Raw genomic sequence first — 19,479 nt, 5'->3', positions numbered from 1 at the left:
CTGGGCCTTCCGTCCTTTCCCCTTGGACGGGTCTTGGCTGGTGGCAGCCTTCTTAATGAGCAAGGTGACTCTCCCCAACATCTTGGCTTCTGGGTACTCTGCAAGAAACATACGGAGCAAGGTTAACGAACCAATAAGCAGTGAAAAAGAAGATAAGCAGAAGACAAGACAATCAACAACATAAAAGCACAAGCAAGTCCGCCAACAGGGAACAAGAAACAAGAAAAAGAAAAGTTTGAAAGGGACGACCATGCACGAGAAACGTGGATGGCCTTCCCCGAGCAAAACAAAACACTGCTTCCTGCTCCAGGAAGCTCCCGTACTCCTTGAAGTCCGGGAATGACATGCTGAGGGAAGAAGGGTCAACCATGATGACACCTTCTGGCAGACTACCATCACTCAGACACCCGAGGAGCTCATCTACCCTATCGCAATATCTGTCAAAGGGTATCCTACGCGGATCTAGCCTAAGGAAGCAAGGATCGAACCCCATCTGAGAGGTCCGGGAAACCTCAGACAGGCTGGGGGTGTGGATCAATCGAAAACTAGTCTTACCTCTCCCGGAGGTACCAGCCCCCGGAGTCCCTTCGTTAGGGTAAGCCGCGGCGTGGCGAGCCTCGATCTCCTCTTCCTTCGGCTGAGGGTCGGGGAACCTCTCCGCCCAACTAGGGGATAAAGTATTCTCGTCTCGGGCTGCTTGGTTGATCACCTTGGACAGCTCCAGGGCAATCTGCTCCCGGATGTCAGCTGACACCTGACTTTGCCCCCTGCCACTCACTGGCTCAATGTTTTGGAAAGAGGCGAGTAGCCCATACTCCCTCAAAGATTCGGAGGTCACAAGCCCCTCTACTTTCAACTCTTCCTCCGAGAGCCCTTCGTAGAACTTGGACCTCCTTATCATCTCCGCACAGCGAGGTGTCCGCGGAACGACTTCTGCAAAATTCAAATACAAGCATTAGAGATCCTCCCGAAAGGTTGAAAAGGAGAGGAAGGAGCACTTACCAGGGATTTTGAAGTCCAAAGATAGGGCTGGAACCCTCTTCAGTGGGAAGCCAGTCGTCAGGAACCAGTACTCCCGGAGGTCTGGAACCCTCGCGGTATGACAGGTGGGACACATCACGTCCGGGTGCCTCTCCAGCCAGTAAAATCCCACCTTGTTTGAATGACCCCTCATGGGCTGAGACTTCAACCCGTAGAAGTACAGCACCTCCTCCGGAGTAGGAGCTTCCAGTTTCCGGGACTTGCAAAAGATGAACCACCCCGCTAGGAGCTTGTAGCTGGGGGGAATCAACTGGAAGGGGGCAATCCCTGCCTTCACACAGAAATTGGCAAAGTAACTTCTTAGGGGCAAGTGCGCCCCACACACTATGTGTGCCCAGCTCCAGGCACCAAAACCCTCGTGGCTCTGACTAGCCGACTCGCCCAGCACCGACAGACGGTGCCACATCAGGCCTGGGATGTTCTTCAGGCCTGCCTCTGAGGAGTACAGCTCCAGCATGCCGTAGTTCCTGAACAGGTTCGGCTTCTGGTCCATCTCCCAGATTGAACTATTGGTAGTTGGTGGGCTAGCCGCGACCACTTTTGTCTTTCCTTTCCCCTTTGCGCCGGCGACAAGGGAACCCTTCTCCTGGGCAGAATCAGCCTCCGCCACAACGAGGAGTTGTTCCTTTGAGACGTTCGTCACTGAACAAAAGAAACAAAGAAGAAAACACTCTAAGCAGTCAGCACCCTTGTCATACCCTAGTGGTATCAAAGGCGTCGGGGAGACCCCCCCCCCCGAAAACTGCTTGGAGAGGCTCCCACCGAGCTTGCCGAAGGGTTGGCACCATGCCACCCGAAGGACAGCAAGGAGCCAAACTCAGACTCCGAGCCTAAGCCCGCCGAGAGAGGTGTTTCTCCAGAGAAAGACACCCTAAAGGCGTTCATGCTTATGCCCTAAAACAGCAAACCAGAACAACGCAAGAAAGACAAGGAACGACTTTCCAAACGCAAATCGTCAAAGCATGCAAAAGAGACTACTTATCGACTCACATCAATCGCATGCCTATCAAAGCCCTATTCACGCATGCACATAGGCGATAATGGCAGAAACCTCAACTCTAACAACTACCAACAACCTAAGGTTTGGGAGGAAAGAGCAAAGTAGAAATACTTACTGGTATTCGGGTAGTTGAAGGTTGAAGGAGTAACCGGATCACTGCACAACACGATCGCGAGAAGTAAAACCTCCAAAGACGAACGACGATTCAAACCCTGAACTTCGGCAAATAAACCCACTGCCAAATCAAAAGAAAAGTTTCTAGATCCCTTACCAAAAGAAGTGGCAAGTTCGAAGGAATGGAAGCTTGGAAGCCTGAGAGTTCGAAGGTTTGGGAATCTGAAAATCCGAAAGATAGAGAATTTGAAAGCGTAAAGAGGAAGAAAGGTCCGTTCCCTCATTTTTATAGCAGGGAAGAAGTCGTTTCGAATTCCTCAAATGAACAGTCCCGATCTTCCCATTCCGTGTGCATCAGATCCAACGGCTGGAGATGAAGCGACGATCCTATTTATGACTCCTCGGATGGGAATAAAGTATTTATTTCCCATCATTATACCACCTCGGGCCCGGAGTACCATTAAAAACCGTCAAATCATTACTCAGATGTCTGACGCACGCATACTCAACCAGTCGCCTCACGCACACGTCTTGGTCGCAAAACCATTCCCGGCATGACGCGTGGCCCTTGCCGCACTTGAGTACTTGAGTTCAAACAGAAGAAATTCCCTTCCTTTTTCATACTAACACTCAGGCGGGAAAAAGGAACACTTCCGGGAACACAGAAGGTGGCCCCCTCGCCTAATCTAAGAAACCGGAATACCCGGAGGACTGTACAAGCTCTCGGATCTCTCAAAGCTCCGTGACCTTGGGGGGTAAATGTTATCCAGATCTCCGGATAGCGTTTAGATGGATATCCTCGGGGAAGCAGAATTATCAATGTCTTTCACGGTAGGTGACCAGAGCTCGCGGATGGACAGAAAGGCTTCGCCTCTCCTGTTTAGTGTCCGGATTACTCTTTCAAGCAAACGCGACACGGAAGCTCGTCAACTCTCCCGGACTCCCGAAGGGGTATCCTTCGGGGAAGCTCCTTCCAGGAGAAGCTCTTCAAGTGGTCTTCGCGGAAACAGTTCCATGCCTCGCACGGAACAAGACCGGGCGGTCGAGTCGTGGAGGAGGCATATTTGGAATGATATCCACCTGACATAGGATCTCGCCTGACACGCCCGACAGGTCAAAGCCGCACACATCCCAGCACGCCTAAGGGTACCTTTTCGCCTACTGTTCCGCTGACAACTTGGAAAAGACGGCTGACTTTGTGTATTCCCCATACTTTCACGTAAATATACCCACATAGAGTCTTGTAGCCATGCTACTACAGTAATTGTATCCCCTATTTATGGCTGGTGTAATTAAGACTCATGGAGGTAGAGAAAAACCCTAATCCAAAACCCTAGCTATAAATACCCCCTCATTTTACAATAGGAGGGACGGCCAACAAATCACATAGCAAGAACTCTACTAAAATCTCTCTAGCTTCATCTTCTTCAAGAGAACTCGAGAGAAACACTGTGAGTGTGTGAAGTTCTTGTACACCAGCCATCTTACTGTAATTCTTTACAAGTATAATTACATTGACTCGTGGACTAGGGCTTGTTAACGCCTGAACCACGTAAAAACACTGTTTGTTTAGTTACATTTCTGCACTTCTACAGTTCTTATCTTTTTATTATTTTGTTTGTATTCGTTTCCGAAAAACTCGGTAAACACTGTCATTGACATCAGTCTGAAAATCTGAATCGGTGTAGCCTACAGGGTTCAGAACACCACCCTTGTAGGCTAACATATAATCCCTAGTCCGTCTCAAATACTTCAGGATACGCTTAACTGCTATCCAATGTTTCGGTCCTGGGTTTGACTAATACCTACTCACTACTCCCACGGCATAGAAGATATCTGGTCTAGTACACAACATAGCATACATCAGACTTCCTACTACAGATGCGTAAGGAACTTTTCTCATTGCATCTTCCTCTTCAGGAGTCTTGGAAGACTGCTTCTTTGAAAGATGAATTCCATGGTGGGACGGTAGACGCCCTTTCTTGGAATTTGTCATTGAGAAACGTTCAAGCACTTTATCTATGTAAGCTGGTTGAGATAGAGCGAAGAGTTTTTTCTTTCTATCCCCAATGATCTGGATACCTAGAACATAACTTGCTTCACCCAAATCCTTCATTTGGAATTGAGTGCTCAACCAATTCTTCACATCTGATAATTTCTTAACATTGTTTCTAATGAGTAAGATATCATTTACATAAAGAACCATGAATACCACTATTTGATTTGCCTTCAGTTGGTAAACACAGGGCTCATCAATATTTTGTTCAAAGCCATAGGTTTTGATTATTTCATCAAACCTAAGATTCCAGGAACGAGAAGCTCGCTTAAGTCTGTAGATGGACCTATTCAACTTGCAAACTTTTCCTTCTTGTCCAGCTACTTTAAATCCTTCTGGCTGATCCATATAAATGACTTCGTCAAGCTTTCCATTAAGAAAAGTTGTCTTTACGTCCATTTGCCAGATCTCATAGTCGAGAGTGGCTGCTATGGATAGGAGGATGCGAATGGACTTGAGCATGTCTACTAGACTAAAAGTTTCCTCATAGTCCACGCCTTCTCTTTGGGTATAACCCTTTGCCACTAATCGAGCTTTGTAAGTCTCGATTTTTTCATCAACACCTCGTTTCTTCTTGTAGATCCACTTGCACCCAATGGCCCTAAAGTCACTAGGTGCTTCCACAAGATCCCATACGGAATTTGAGTACATGGATCCCATTTCCTGTTTCATGGCTTCGAGCCATAGTTCCTTTCATGGCTAGCCATTGCCTGTTTGAAAGACAATGGATCATCATCACTAGTGTCACCAACAATCATATTGGTTTCACCATCCAAACCATAGCGAACTGGGTTCCTAGAAACCCTCCCACTACGACGAGGCTCTATGACTGTTTGCTCAGGAATAGTGGTATTATCTTCATTTAAATCGACTTGCGTTGGTTGGACATGAAGAGTGGGAATTTCATCATCAACTTGCGTTGATGACAATGGAACATTGATTGGATTCAAATCATTAACAATCTCCTCTAAAACTACTTTGCTGCGAGGTTTGAAGTTTTGGACATAGTCATTTTTCAGAAAAGTAGTATTTGTAGAAGTAACACTTTCTTTTCTGAATAACTATAGAAAATTCCACCCCGAGTACCTTTAGGATAGCCAACAAACATGCAAACTTCAGTTCGCGATTATAGCTTTCCTTCCTTTTTCCTCAGGACGTGGGCGGGACACCCCCAGATTCTATAATGGCGTAAACTAGGCTCACGACCATTCCAGCGTTCTAAAGGTGTTTTGGGGATTGATTTAGATGGCATGACATTAAGAATGTCGTTCGCGGTTTCAATTGCATGTCCCCATAACGAAGTCGGTAGAGTTGAGTAACTAAGCATGCATCTAACCATTTCCAATATAGTTCTGTTCCGGCGTTCCGCTACACCTTTTTGTTGCGGAGTACCTGGGGCAGTAAGTTGTGATAAAATCCCAAGTTCAGTTAAATGATCTTGGAACTGCATATCCAAATATTCTCCACCCCTATCAGATCGCAAGATCTTTAACGTTTTACCTAATTGGTTCTGAGCCATTGCTAGGAATTCTTGAAACTTTGAAAATGTTTCTGATTTCCTATGCATTAGGTAAAGACATGAGTATCTAGAGTAATCATCAATGAAAGTGATGAAATACTCAAAACCACCCCTGTCTTGTACATTCGAAGGTCCACAAACATCTGAATGCACAAGACCAAGTGGTTCTTTGGCCCTATCACCCTTTGCAGAGAATGGACGCTTGGTCAGTTTGCCTTTTAGACAAGTTTTACAGACATGTAATTTACTTGAGGTGAGTTCCCTCAAAGGCCCATCCTTTGTAAGTCTTTGAATCCTATCATAGTGACCTAGTCTCAAGTGCCACAAATACGTCATATTATCGTTATCGGTCTATTGACGTTTATTGGTCCTAGGTTTAACTACTTTGAATAAATCATTGTTAAGAGTGAGGGGTTCGTTAGGTCACAGAATATAAAGCCCATTTTCCAAACATGCAATATACAATTGTGATCCATTGAAGGAAATATATATATTAGAACTTGTGAAAGTCATAGCAAAATTGTTCTAATTGCAACATGGAAGCTGAAATTAAATTTCTACTACAATCCGGAATAAAAAATACATCTTTTAAAATTAAGTATTTATTTCCAAACTTCAGACGAGCTCTTCCTTTAGCTTGGACCGCAACGAATGCTCTGTTCCCAACTCTAAGCTTTAAGCCGCCTTCGTCGACTTCCTCCCACGATTCAAGAAGTTGTAAGAGTTACAAACATGGTTGGTAGATCCAGAATCAATATAAATGAACTATAATCATTACCTTTGTTTTTCGCTGCTAGAAACTTGGGGCAATCCTATTTCCAATGCCCCTTCTCTTTGCAGTGAAAACACTTACCTTTACCTTTCTTGTTTTCTTGTTCTTCCCCTTAGGTGTCTGTGCACTAGGTTGTGCACTCGTCTTTGCAGCCTTTGCAGGCTTGGGGTTGTTGTTTTGTCCACCTTTCCTCTTGTTTTTAGCTTTCGAAGACGAAGCTTGGGTAGCTTCAGCCTTGGCTGGATTAGCAGCAACAATAGTAGTCTTATTTTCTCCTCCTTACTAGGTCCACCCATGATAGGCTTAAAAATCTGAAGCTCATTCATGAGCTACGTCAGACCATATTTGAGTAGATCACGAACGTGCAGACACGGTGCCATCCGAGCATTCATGTGCCATCACGTATGTGCAAAGATGGTGCTATCCAAGCATTTACAGTGCTATCACGAGCATTGACGGTGCCATCACGAACGTATGGACACGGTGCTCGTTCTGGGGATTCCTTAATCATGACGAATTCAGAGTTGTCACCAATCAACTCTATGTTGATATTCTGCTTCCATTTAAGGAAGTTTTCTCTAGTGAGTTTCTCCATCGAAAGTTGAGAAAGGATGGGAGTAGACACCACTTAACTTAAAGCTACAAATTACCAATAAAATAGAAATCAATCACATTTGCTCAATAAAACTTCTATTCACACAAATTTCAAGAAATAGCACACCATATACCAAAAATATGTAAGATATGAGAAAAAAAATACCAAAAACAATCATATCTCTATTTCTTTAGGTTTTTAACTAATCTATGATATCCTTGTCCCGGTTGGCGAGAGTAAAAAATACCACTAGTTAAATAGAGTTGTAAACTCATTTAATAATGGACACCACTATTAACAACATACTATTCGATCAAAATAAGAAAACAAAATCTCATATTTTAAGAGCTAGACCCACGGTTTCGATAATCATAGATATAGTCCTAGTAGTCATCGTAGGGGTGAGTCTAGTAGAATTTGACCTATAATTATCTATTTTTTGAAATCTAACCTTGTCAAAATAGCTAATGAACACCTTCTGTAGGGGGTCGAATCAAAGCGCCTCGAGGTCCCATTAAGCTATTGACTATGTTAAACCAACGGTGGAGATCAAATAAAATTCTTAAAATAAGCTCATTATTATATTAAAAATAGTATTTTTATTATTTATTTTTAGAAAATTAATGACTATGGTTTTCCAAAAAAATTAAACAAATTAAATTTTTAAAACCAAAGTCCTATAATTTTCTATTAATTCTAAAGTGTCACATTGAAACAAATTCAATTAATTTAGAATTAATTTGTTGTTAATCAATATTTAGGTTTAACTAATATAATGAACCTATACAATTAAGTCCAACACTCAGGTAAATAGGCCTTAACAATTGGGCTTATATGGAGGAGGGCTGGGTCTATTATGTCGTTCCCACTACAAAGGCCCCAAATCTTCCATACAAAGTCCAAAAGACAGGAATTTAAACCTTCGTTTTATTAATTTTTATTAATTGATTAGGCCCACTATAGTCATGCAAAGCAAATTGGCCTTCACAAGTGAAATCACCCACAAGAGAGGAATTTAAACTTTACATTTTCTAATGAGCCCAAATAAAACCTATCATTTTATGTACATTTTATTTGGCAAAATCCATATATCTAACAAATATATGGGTCACTATATGCATCTAAGCCCAATTGCAAAAATAACACATATAGTGCAAACAGACATGTTATAATTGGATGAGTCTATTCATGTTACTATATGAGCAATTCTATGAATTTATGCAAAAATACCACAATTTATTTCATTTGCAAAAATACCATAATTAATTAATTTTTTTAAAAAAATAAGTTAATTTAAATGAAATTTATCAACAATCAACTTTGTTTAGGTTAATTTGAAAAAAAAGTATTAATTTAATTTAAATAGGATTTATCAATAATTAAACAAAGTTAATTTAAATCTCATTTATTAAAAAAAATATTTTATTGATTGGTTAAAAAAACATGATATTTTTCAAAATTTAACCAATTTTAAATTTTAAAATCAATATCTTAACTGTTTTTCAAAAATATCTTGTGTTGTTACAACTATTAGCTAATATTTTAACCATTTAAAATAAAATAAAATATTAATAGTTATAACAACCCTAAAATATCTCAAAACAGTTAATCAAATTCAAATATCCATAAAAATATCTAACTAACAATATTCAAATTTCAAATAATTTAAATATTAAAAACTATAGAATAAAAAGATATTTATATTTTCAAATAAAAGATTTAATAAAAATATCAAGAATTTAAAAGAAAATATCTTACATATATGATATCTTAATTATAATATTTTAATATATTAAAAATATTTAAAATTAAGTTGTTAGTCTATTTTTAAATTTGAATTTGAATCTTTGTAGAAAATATCTAATTATTTAAATCTCAACTAACAAAAATATCTTATTTTAAATACAAAAATAAATATGATATTTTTAGCTTTGATTATAAATAATTTATTTTCACAATTTTTATTTTTCTTTAATTTTACAAAAAAATTAAAAATTCAGATGAATAGTACCCGAAACATTTCGGGTACTGTTCACCATGCACTGATGGATGGACGTGCGCGCGCGGCTACAGAGGTGCGCGCGGGTGGCGGACGGTGTGCGCGTGCGTGCGCGTGGTGTGCGTGCGCGTGTGGCAGTCAGAGCAAATTTTTTCTGAAATTTTTATTGTGCAATTTTTCAAACCAAAACTATTTTCTTATTAATTTTTAACATGTTTTACACAAAATAAAGCTTATATAAAAATTAATGGCATATAAAACACAACAAAATAACCTAAAAATTGCTAATAATCACATAAAATCAATATGCTTCATAAAAACATGAAAAACTATCAAATAATCCAATTTTTAACTTGTTCATGCATGAAAATAAAGATTACCAAAGGCTCTGATGCCTGTTGTCAGGAAAACTTATACAGAATCTTTATTTATTTTCATGTAAATCTAATATTAGACAAATTAATATGAGATAATCTAGAACATATATCTAAAATTGAATTCAAAGAGAAACAATGATAAGAATACTTACAGTATACGCAGCGGAATGAATGAGTCATTCTTTCAGTTTCTCTAACCCTTGTATCCTTTCTGTCGCAGAGTATTATCAAGAAACGAAACCGATCTTCTATAATCTTCACAGTCTTCCAAAGTATCCTTAGAATCACCTAGACTAGAGTGGGCAATTCTCAACACATGAGATAGATACAGAGAGAAGAAGAGAAAATAACAAAGAGGCTTAGAAAATGACTTGTGTTTAGAGAGAATCTAAAACTATAAGAAAACCAGTGATTAAACTTATCTGTCGTCTATGTTGACTTCTCTCTAAGCATTACTTTTATAGACTCAATTAGGCCATTTAATTTAATTAAAAAATCAATAAAATAATAGTCAATTTGAAGCCCTAGGTTGAAATTATAATGGGCTTTAGGTCCGTGAAATTTCCCATTTGATTATAAGCCCATTGGATTTAAAATCAAGACTTGTATTATTTTCTATTGATTTAATTAATTAAATAGTTATTTAAATCCTATATCAAATTAATTATTTATAATTTGAACCTTGATTTAAACTTATTTATTAATTTAGATACGAATTTATCTTAATTAATAAATGTGCCATAATTTCTCTTTTCTTCTCTAAATTACATAACTCTGTGAAACTATCCAAAATTGATTTGGTCAACTTTGATAATTCTAATTGATAATTAAATCAATTAATTAAGACTATCTAGATGATTTTATCCAAGGTACAATGGGGAACATGGGCCTATGAACTCAAGCTCCAATAAGTTATCATAAATCTAACAAATAAATTTACTAACTTATTAATTCCTCGTGACTCCACTATAGACTCGGAATTGCACTCTTGAATTCATAGAACACTCTATAAAAAAATATAGATACGCTATTAATTATCCATTGTTACAACCATAATTGTCATTCAATCCTCTATAGACGGTCTACAATGAGATAGGACTAAAATACCGTTTTACCCCTCATTGTATTTTATCCTTAGAACATTTAGTTCCTTGTAATTGATATTTCAGTAAACTAATTTATTTACTGAAATGAGATCTCTATCATTTAACACCTTGAACCAAACTAAAAGGAAACCATCGTTTCACTTCTTCATCAGAAGCTATAGATGCTCATATCTATGATAAAACTCCCACTCAATTATACTACCGAGTTCCCAAGATGTAAGTATGGGCTAGTCCGTAGGGTAAGCTGGTAACGAACAAGTCAAAGAACTCAAATAATACAATCAGTTAGAATACTAACCACTCATAATTGAGATTGAATTGACCTATGGTCAACTATATGATATGACTAGAATAGATAATAACGGTATGTTTACTTATCTTATCACCTGTCAATATTGGTCCTGTCCGATGGAACAAATACGTCTGATCTTTTCTACTTTGCTAATGTTTTGGAAAGAACATAATACTGTAATGTGTAAGTAGATCATATCGTAGATTAGCAAGTCAATGTAAATCTTGTGCATTGACTAATCTTAGGACTAACTTATTTTGAACATATAATCATATTTATATTCCACTGTGATTACGTCACTATAAATACGATTAGCTATAAGTTCGGGATTTAATAGAAGTTTATATTAAACAAATAATCATGAAAATAAAACATGTGAGCAAAGTGATTGACCAAGTCAAAAATGATTTCTATTCTTTTATTGATAATAAATGAGATTACAAAGAAATTGGGTTTTAATTAGGGCATAAAACCCCAACAGTCACCTCCCCCTAGGGAGCATTCTAAGGAAATAAAGTTTTTCGAGGAACATATATGATTTTCTCCTAGGAGACATTTACATAATTACAAAAGTGCCATCCCCTACCCTTGAGGTTACTTGGTGCAAGACTTGACTAATGATCAAGCACCAAGGCATGGTCATACATACAAAATAGCCCCTTGGAGGTGTGTCATGTCGCAACACGTCACACTCTCCCCCACTTAAATCTTCGGCGTCCTTGATGAACCTGCTCCTTGCTGATCTTCAATCTTCTACGTAAGCTTGTGCAAGTCCTCCGCTCTTTCTCAGCAAATTTCTTCAGCTTCGAGCCCTTTCCAGTTCACGAGAAACTCTTTCTTCTTCTTTCTGTCCATGACCACGGTCCTCTCTGCTAGGATTTCTTCAGGTTGTCTGATGCTTCATGGCTTGACGTTAACTCCTTCTCTGGTAGACTAGTTGCGAGCTGGATCTTCTGGATCTTCATGATACAGTTTGAGGTTGCTGACGTGCAATACTGGGTGTATCTTCATCCATTTTGGTAAGCTGACTTTGTTGGAGGTTAGGCTCACTTTCGAGATGACTGGAACAGGACCCTCGTATTTGCAGATGAGTCTGATGTCCTTATTCCCTCGAAATCTCAGTTGTTTGGGCCTCAGCTTGATCATCACTAAGTTGCCTACTTTAAATTCCAGCAGACGTCTTTTCTGATCTGCCTTCATTCTCTTTGAAGCCTTCTCTAGATAGGCTCGGGCACTCTTCGTGGTTTTCTTCCAATATTTTGTGAAATTAAAGGCTCTTGGATTTCTTCCTCGATACTCATCCACTGTGTCAGGTAACAATGGTTACTGGCCGTTGACAACTTCAAAAGTGCTCTTGTTTGACAAAGAACTCTTCTGAGAGTTGAAGAAAAATTGAGCTATGTCTAGTAGTTGCGGCCAATTCTTTTGGTTGGTGTTGGAAAAATGTTGCAAGTACTCTTCCGGCATCCCATTGAATCTTTCAGTCTGTCCGTCTGTTTGAGGATGGTAGCTCGAGGAAATGTTTAGTTGTGACCCCAAAAGGTCCCTGTGAATCTTCCATCTCACTCACTGACTATATTTTGGGGTACTCCCCAATACTTAACAACATACTTAAAGAAAAGTCTTGCTGTCTCTTCTGCTGAGCAATACTTCGACACCAGTATGAATGTTGTATACTTTAAAAATCTATCCATGATCACTAAGATCACACTCAAGTCTCCTGTCTTCGGTAGACTAGTAATGAAGTCAAGCGACACACACACCCATGGCCGGCTTGGGACTAACAAAGGTTCTAACAACCCTAGCGTCTTGTGTCTCTCCACTTTATCTTGTCTTTTCACGCCCTTCTTAAATTACAAGGCTGCAACAACTTGGTTTCTGGGGGTTGCTCCACTTTAGCAGGCACCACTGCAGGTGTCTCTCCCATTATGAGTAAACTTCCCATAGTTAGGATAAGAATGGCTCCCTTCTCCGAAAGAAAGTCCATACCCAATATCACATCAAAGTCATCCATTCGCACGACCACCAAGTCAGTTTGCCCCTCCCACGAGCCGATCTTCATGTTCACTTTCTTAGCCACACCGGTTGTGGCTAAGGCTTCTGAGTTAACCGCTTTCATGCGGCCATATTCCTTCTCCCATTTCAGTCCCAGACATTTAGCTTCGATCTTCGAAATGAAGTTGTGAGTGGCGCCTGTGTCGATCATCACGCTTCCAGCCATTTTACCATTTAGAATGGCGTCCACATACATTAGTCCTTTTCCAAGGGTCTTCTTCACTTTCGCACCATGTTTCTTGAGATCATTGAAGGACGAGATGTTGGTCTTCTTCACTTTCCCATGTTGCTATGGTGCATCTGCCATTTTGAATATCATCGTACTTCGTCCTCCACCACACTGTGGCATCCACAGACAAGTACATTGTTTCCATGACGACCTTGCCATCTTCTGATTTAGCTCTCACAACTCTGAAGTAATGCTCCATATCAAAGAGGAAGTCCTCTAAGTCCTTTGTGTCTCTAGCCCCGCCATAGGGCCTCGGCTCAGGCACCTTTACCCTTCCGTATTCCATGCCAATGGGTCCAGTTGCAGGTTGATTCCCGACAACCCTCATGGTAAGGTTCAGCTTAGTGTTCATCTCTAACATCTCATCCTTCAATGCCTCAACTGACCCCCTACAATTCTCTACGAGGTCATTTAGTGCTTCTTGTAGGTCTTTCACTGCTCGTTCCACTGCCTCAATATGTTCCTCCATCTGAGGACTATTGGATGTACTTGAAAGGTTCTCCCTTCGCTCAATTGCAGTTATGCAGGCTAGTAGATTGGTCGTATCTTGCTCCAACATAGCCACACGGTTTTATGTGTTGTTCATCTTCGGTTCTAGCCTGATAGAGCTAAGATCCCTGACCCTTTCGTCCCTGTTGGGCAGTCCTTCTTGAGGTGTCCCACCACCCCACATACATAATAGGCCTTGGCCTGACATTTGCCAGGATGGCGCCTTCTGCACCTCGTGCACTCGGGGTAACTCCTCCATGTGTCACCGCCTCCTTGGCGGCTACCCTGAACACCCCAGCCCCTCCTATCAGGACCAGCAATGGTTGAAATGTCAGGGGTCTTCCTCTTCAGATCACTAGGGCCTCCACCCCTACCAGTACCTGAATATGGAGGCACCGCCCTGCGAACCTCCCGTCTCGCAGCATTCTCCCTCCAAATCTTGTTCTCTGCTTCCTCAGCGGTAAGAGCCGTCTCAACAGCCTGAGCATAAGTGATCCCCCCAGGTACTGTTGTAATTCTCACATCTTGGGATATCATAGCATTAAGCCCTCTAATAAATTTGTTCTGCCTAGCTGCATCAGTAGGCACAAGGTCTGGTGCAAACTTCGCAAGTCGGTCAAACTTCAGGGCATGTTATGTAACTGTCATGTTGCCCTGAACTAACCCCACAAATGCATTCACCTTCGCTGCCCTGATGGCAACATTGTAATACTTCTGACTGAATAAATCCTTGAATCCATCCCAACCCAGAGTAGTAACATCTCTAGTTTGTGATGCCACTTCCCACCAAATGCGGGCATCCTCTTTCAGCATATATGTGGCACAGGCCACCTGGTCATTACCCTTTACCCTTATGAAGTCTAGGATAGCGATAATCATACTCATCCACTATTCGGCCTTTAGTGGATCTAGTCCTCCCTCGAAGGTTGGAGGGTGCTGTCTCCTGAATCGCTCATACAATGGCTCCCACCTGTTTCCAACTTTCGGTGTCTGTACAACCGGTGCCACAACAGGTGGCACAATAGATCTAGCACTCCCTGACGGAGCCTGCTATCTCAAAAGATGGATATGCTCTTCCTGGCTCTAAAGTCGAGCTTGCATGTCTGCCATGATCTATTGCCAGTTCTCAGGGACTGGCGGAGGGTTCTGGCCCTGGTCATCATCCCTAGCCTCAGACCCAGTGCTGGCTAGTCGTATAGATCGCCTTAGGATGCATATCTATCCTAGTTAATCTGCAATCAATGACTCAGCGGTCAGACTATAATGATAGGGTAACAATCTTTCCATGATCCACCATAGAACACAACCAATCACAAGCAATCAATATATAATAGTTTATCCAAATATTCATCCACATGCAACATCAATGCTAATAAGCACGCCTCAATATAATCACACAACAGTCAAGGGCCAGGCCCTATCGGTATCTCATGCTCCCTATTAATCAAACAGATTAAAGCATTCATATTCCTTTTCCAAACACTTAAGCATATAAACACAAATATACAATTACCAAACCTTAAGTCGAGCTTGTCTTTAGCGACGAATGTACATGTCCAGCCAGTCTTTAGGAACCCTTAAACCTAGACTGTAACGACCCAAATTTGCTAATAAGGCTTAAGGGCCTTGATTGGTATGCCGGGAGGGCATAGTTGGGATTAGAATGAATGATATTGATTTAAATGTGCAAATATATGATTAATAGTGTGTTTATGATAATTGATGATACTATATGATGATATGATATATATGTGTGAGATATATGTGAGAACCACATTATCATGTGGATAATTCTGCAGCCGGCAACTCGAGGCGATCCTAGGGCTAGATAGCAGGGAAAGTCACAACGGGGTATTATAATTGACTTTGGACAAGTCAGGGGTATTTTAGGTATCAGGTAGTGATTTAGACTATCGGGTGATGAAAATAAATAATTGGAGATATATTTGAGGTTAGGATGTCTAGGCGGGATTATTGGGGGATTTTACCGTTTTGGCCTCAGGGATGTTTCCGGCACCCCGAGCTTTGGGATTAGTTTAATAATCTAGGGATATACTTGGAAGACTTAGAAAATACTAGACAGAAAAGTGTAAACCGACCCTATCTCTCTTTCTTTCTCTTCTCTCTCTTAGCAAAGGAAACACTACTGAAATTTGAGAGGAAACTACTGGAATTAAGCTGTGTCTTTGAGAATTGAGGGGAATAATCTGGAGGATTAGCTCAGGAACTGATCAAGGTCTGAGGTAGAGCTAAGGTAAGGTTTGAATTTTCGTTTCTGAGGTTAGGGATTTAAAGAAATGGCTGAGTTTTTAACATCTGTGATTTTGGTATTTAAGGTGGAAATTGGGGCTTGAAACTTTGAAGATAGGTCAGGGGACTCTTGGAGAAATGATTCTACAGCTGAGGTAAGGTTTAATTTAAAGTTTGATGGTTGAATTTGAGAGTTTTCATGGCTGGTTTTGAGTTTTGTGGGTCTGAAATTTCAGAAATTGGAATTGGGATTTTGGTGAGTCTTAGGCTGGATTTTTGGTTGGGTTGTGTTGTCTAAACCATTCTAATGTTGTTATTATTAATTGGTTTTGAGTTGGGAGCTTTAGGATGGCTCAAGGTGAGGTTTAGAGTTTGAAAATGGTGGTTTTTTCTGGGTTCGAAGGGTTGGGCCGCGGCATGGTTCTTGGTGAGCCGCGGCCCTTCGAAGTTGTTGCACGCCGAGGAAGGAGGGTGGGCCGCGGCATGGTCCAAGAAATGCCACGGTCCTTACCTGTTTTTGTGCATTAGAAGGTTCTGTTTGGGGGCCACGCCGCGGCATGGGTGGCCTATGCCGCGACGCTTAAGGGATTTTGAGATTTTGGGCTTGGGAATTTAGCCTAGGGTGCTCGGGGTTGAGTCTTTTACCATATTTGGTGAAGTTCAATGTTCCGAGTACTAGAACTTGGCTTGGAAACTCATTTAAGATTGTTAATGGTGTCTTTCATCATGGTTGTGACTAGGTGTTAAGCTAGGGCTCGAGGATCGGATTGCGCTCAAGGAGTATCGCCCGTAGCTAATTCATCTGAAAGCTAAAGGTAAGAAAACTGCACCCGATTATATGTTTGTGATGGGACTAAGTGCTCCCGAGAATTGTATCATGTCAATGATGGTATTACGCCATGGGACATGTAAAGCGGCCTAAGAGTGCCGTACATAGTATTTGTGCACAGGGCGCGGCTTGGCCACTGGTAGCCGAGAATATTCACTGAGCTCGGCTTAATTAGGCCGGAGTCAGTGGGATAACGGAGGGAGCGGCCTGAGAGCGCTAGCCCTAGTTATCATTTGTGCTATGATATGAGAAATGAATTGATGAGCTTAGTATGTTGAATACTTGGTTATGCTGAATGATTACATGTTTGAGAACTTATGATGCAATGTGAGCTATGGATTTGTCTGTTGATTGCTTATTGCTCTGTTGTTGTGTTTTCTTGCTGGGTCTTGGCTCACGGGTACTACGTGGTGCAGGTAAAGGCAAAGGCAAGCTGGACCAAGCCTGAGGTGGAGAGCTCCGAGGTGAAATGTACATAGCCAGCTGTTCGACCGCCATGGTCGAGGAGTGGACCAGGACAGGGATTACCTAACTGCTTGTTTTGCCTTAGTATGGCTGGGTATTGTATATAAACCTTGTGTCTTTTGTAAACGGTCTCTGAACTTAATATTTTTGGGATCCCGTGTAGCAGATGATGCTTTTTAATGAAAATGTGGCTTTTGAGACCAAAACGCTTTTAACCCTAGTTCCTTTGTAGTTTCAATAACACGATTTTGTTTAAATGACTTGATTAGCAAGTCTGGCACTTTATAAACACATAGTGTAACGATCTTGGCTATCCAGGGCGTTACATAGATGCTTTGATACCAATTTGTAACGCCCTAGATAACCAAGACCGTTACACTATGTGTTTATAAAGGTGCAAGACTTGCTAATCAAGTCGTTTATTTAAAAATGTGACACTAGAACCATAATCGAGTTAGGGTTAAAAGATTTTGGTCATAAATAGATACATTTTCATTTAAATACGTTTGGTACATGGGATCCCAAAAACAAGGTTTAAAGGACAGTTTACAAAATTTCAAAAGTTATATACAATCACAAGCCACTCTAATGGAAAAATAAACATTTTAGGTTTTCCTGTCCCTGTACTATCCCTCAGCCGTGGCGGACGAGCAGCTGACTATGTACATCCCGCCCCCAGAGCTCTCCAACTCAGGATTGGTCTACCTTACCCTTGCATTTACCTACACCACGTAGCACATGTGAGCAAAGGCCCAGCAAGAAAACCATAATGCAGAGCATAAACAATACAGACAATCAAATGATCTATAAAGTAGTTAACCAGGTATTCAACACCTTATGATAGACACATAATCGGTGCTAGAAATCAACAAATCATAAACCATTTACACCAGTGTTCAACAAATTATAGGCAACAAATTAACAATAGCAAACACATCATAGTCATCATACAATATCCAGGGTCGACGCCGTTAAGCCGCACCCTCTATTTAACCCACTGACTCCGGCTCGCTTAGGCCGAGCTCAGTGATTATTTAGCTAACCTCAGTTCTCAGTGGCCGAGCCGTGTTCTGTGCGCAAATATCATATCCGACACTCTTAGGACGTTTATTTCATGCTCACATGGAATATCATAATCATACAGCATTGTATTCAAATATGGGGAACCCTAGTCCCAACATAACCACATAAACGAGTGCAATTTTCTTACCTTTAATTTTGAGCGGAGAATGCAAAATGGTTCCAAGCATGGTCCTAAGCCTCGAGCCTCAGCAATAAACCTAGTCACAAGGGCCATTGATATCCATCAACTTCCAAACAGAAATAAAATACCTAGGAGACAGAAACTAGCCTCCTAGACCTCAATTTCTAGTAAACTGAGTAGTAGAAATTGTCCTGAACGCCTGGGTTCGAACCCCTAAGCCCTAACAATTCTTGAAACACTTCCAAGGCGAAAATTCTCAGGCGGGTCACAACTTGGTTTAGCAAGTCGCGACTTGCCCCAAGTCAGAGAGCAACCCAGGCCTGAAGGGCCACATGCTCCGTGGCGCGCCCTTCGAACCCAGAGAGAACCTGGGTTTTCTCCTCCTTCTCCTAACCAAGAACACCTAAGTTCTACCCAGAATTTCCCCCAAAAACCTCCCCAATTCAATCATCAAACAAGCTATGAACTCAATAATTAATCACCTATTTTAGACACCAAAAACTTAGCAATTATACATCAATCATTATCCCTATTCATCATCCATAACCACCTAAGTCAGAACCAATCAATCCTCGAAAATTCTACCTATATCCAACTATAAATTAAATGATAAAGATTCAGAACCTTACCTCAATTGTGTTTGAATCTCCCACCAACTTCCAATCTAATACTCTTGAGCTTAAATCCTCCAACTCCTAAACTGAGTTTTCTGGTTAAATAGCTTCAATTACTCAAGCCTAAGCTTCTTCAATTTCCTCAGGTCTCCAAGCTTCTAACCTCCTTCAACATCCCCAAAAATCAAACACCAAGGGAGAGAGCGAGAGAGGAGAAATCGTGAGAAAGAAGGAGTGAGTGAGTGAGTGCTTTATGTTTCTTTCTTTCCTTCAATATTTTCTACAGCCTTCTGTTATAATCTAAAATAAAATCAGGTTATATCCTCTAATAACCAAAAGACCCTTTTCCCCTCCCAAATAAAACTAACCCTTTACTCAATCTAGGGGTATAATAGTCATTTGCTCCCAATTCTCACTAATTCCTCGAGTGTTCCTAATATTTACCACTTAAATCCCGTCATCCAATTAATTAC

The sequence above is a fragment of the Humulus lupulus genome, chromosome 2 (assembly GCF_963169125.1).
Source record: "Humulus lupulus chromosome 2, drHumLupu1.1, whole genome shotgun sequence".
NCBI classification, from domain to species: Eukaryota; Viridiplantae; Streptophyta; class Magnoliopsida; order Rosales; family Cannabaceae; genus Humulus; species Humulus lupulus.
The sequence above is the reverse complement of the archived record's forward strand: the minus strand, read 5'-3'. Positions refer to the sequence as shown.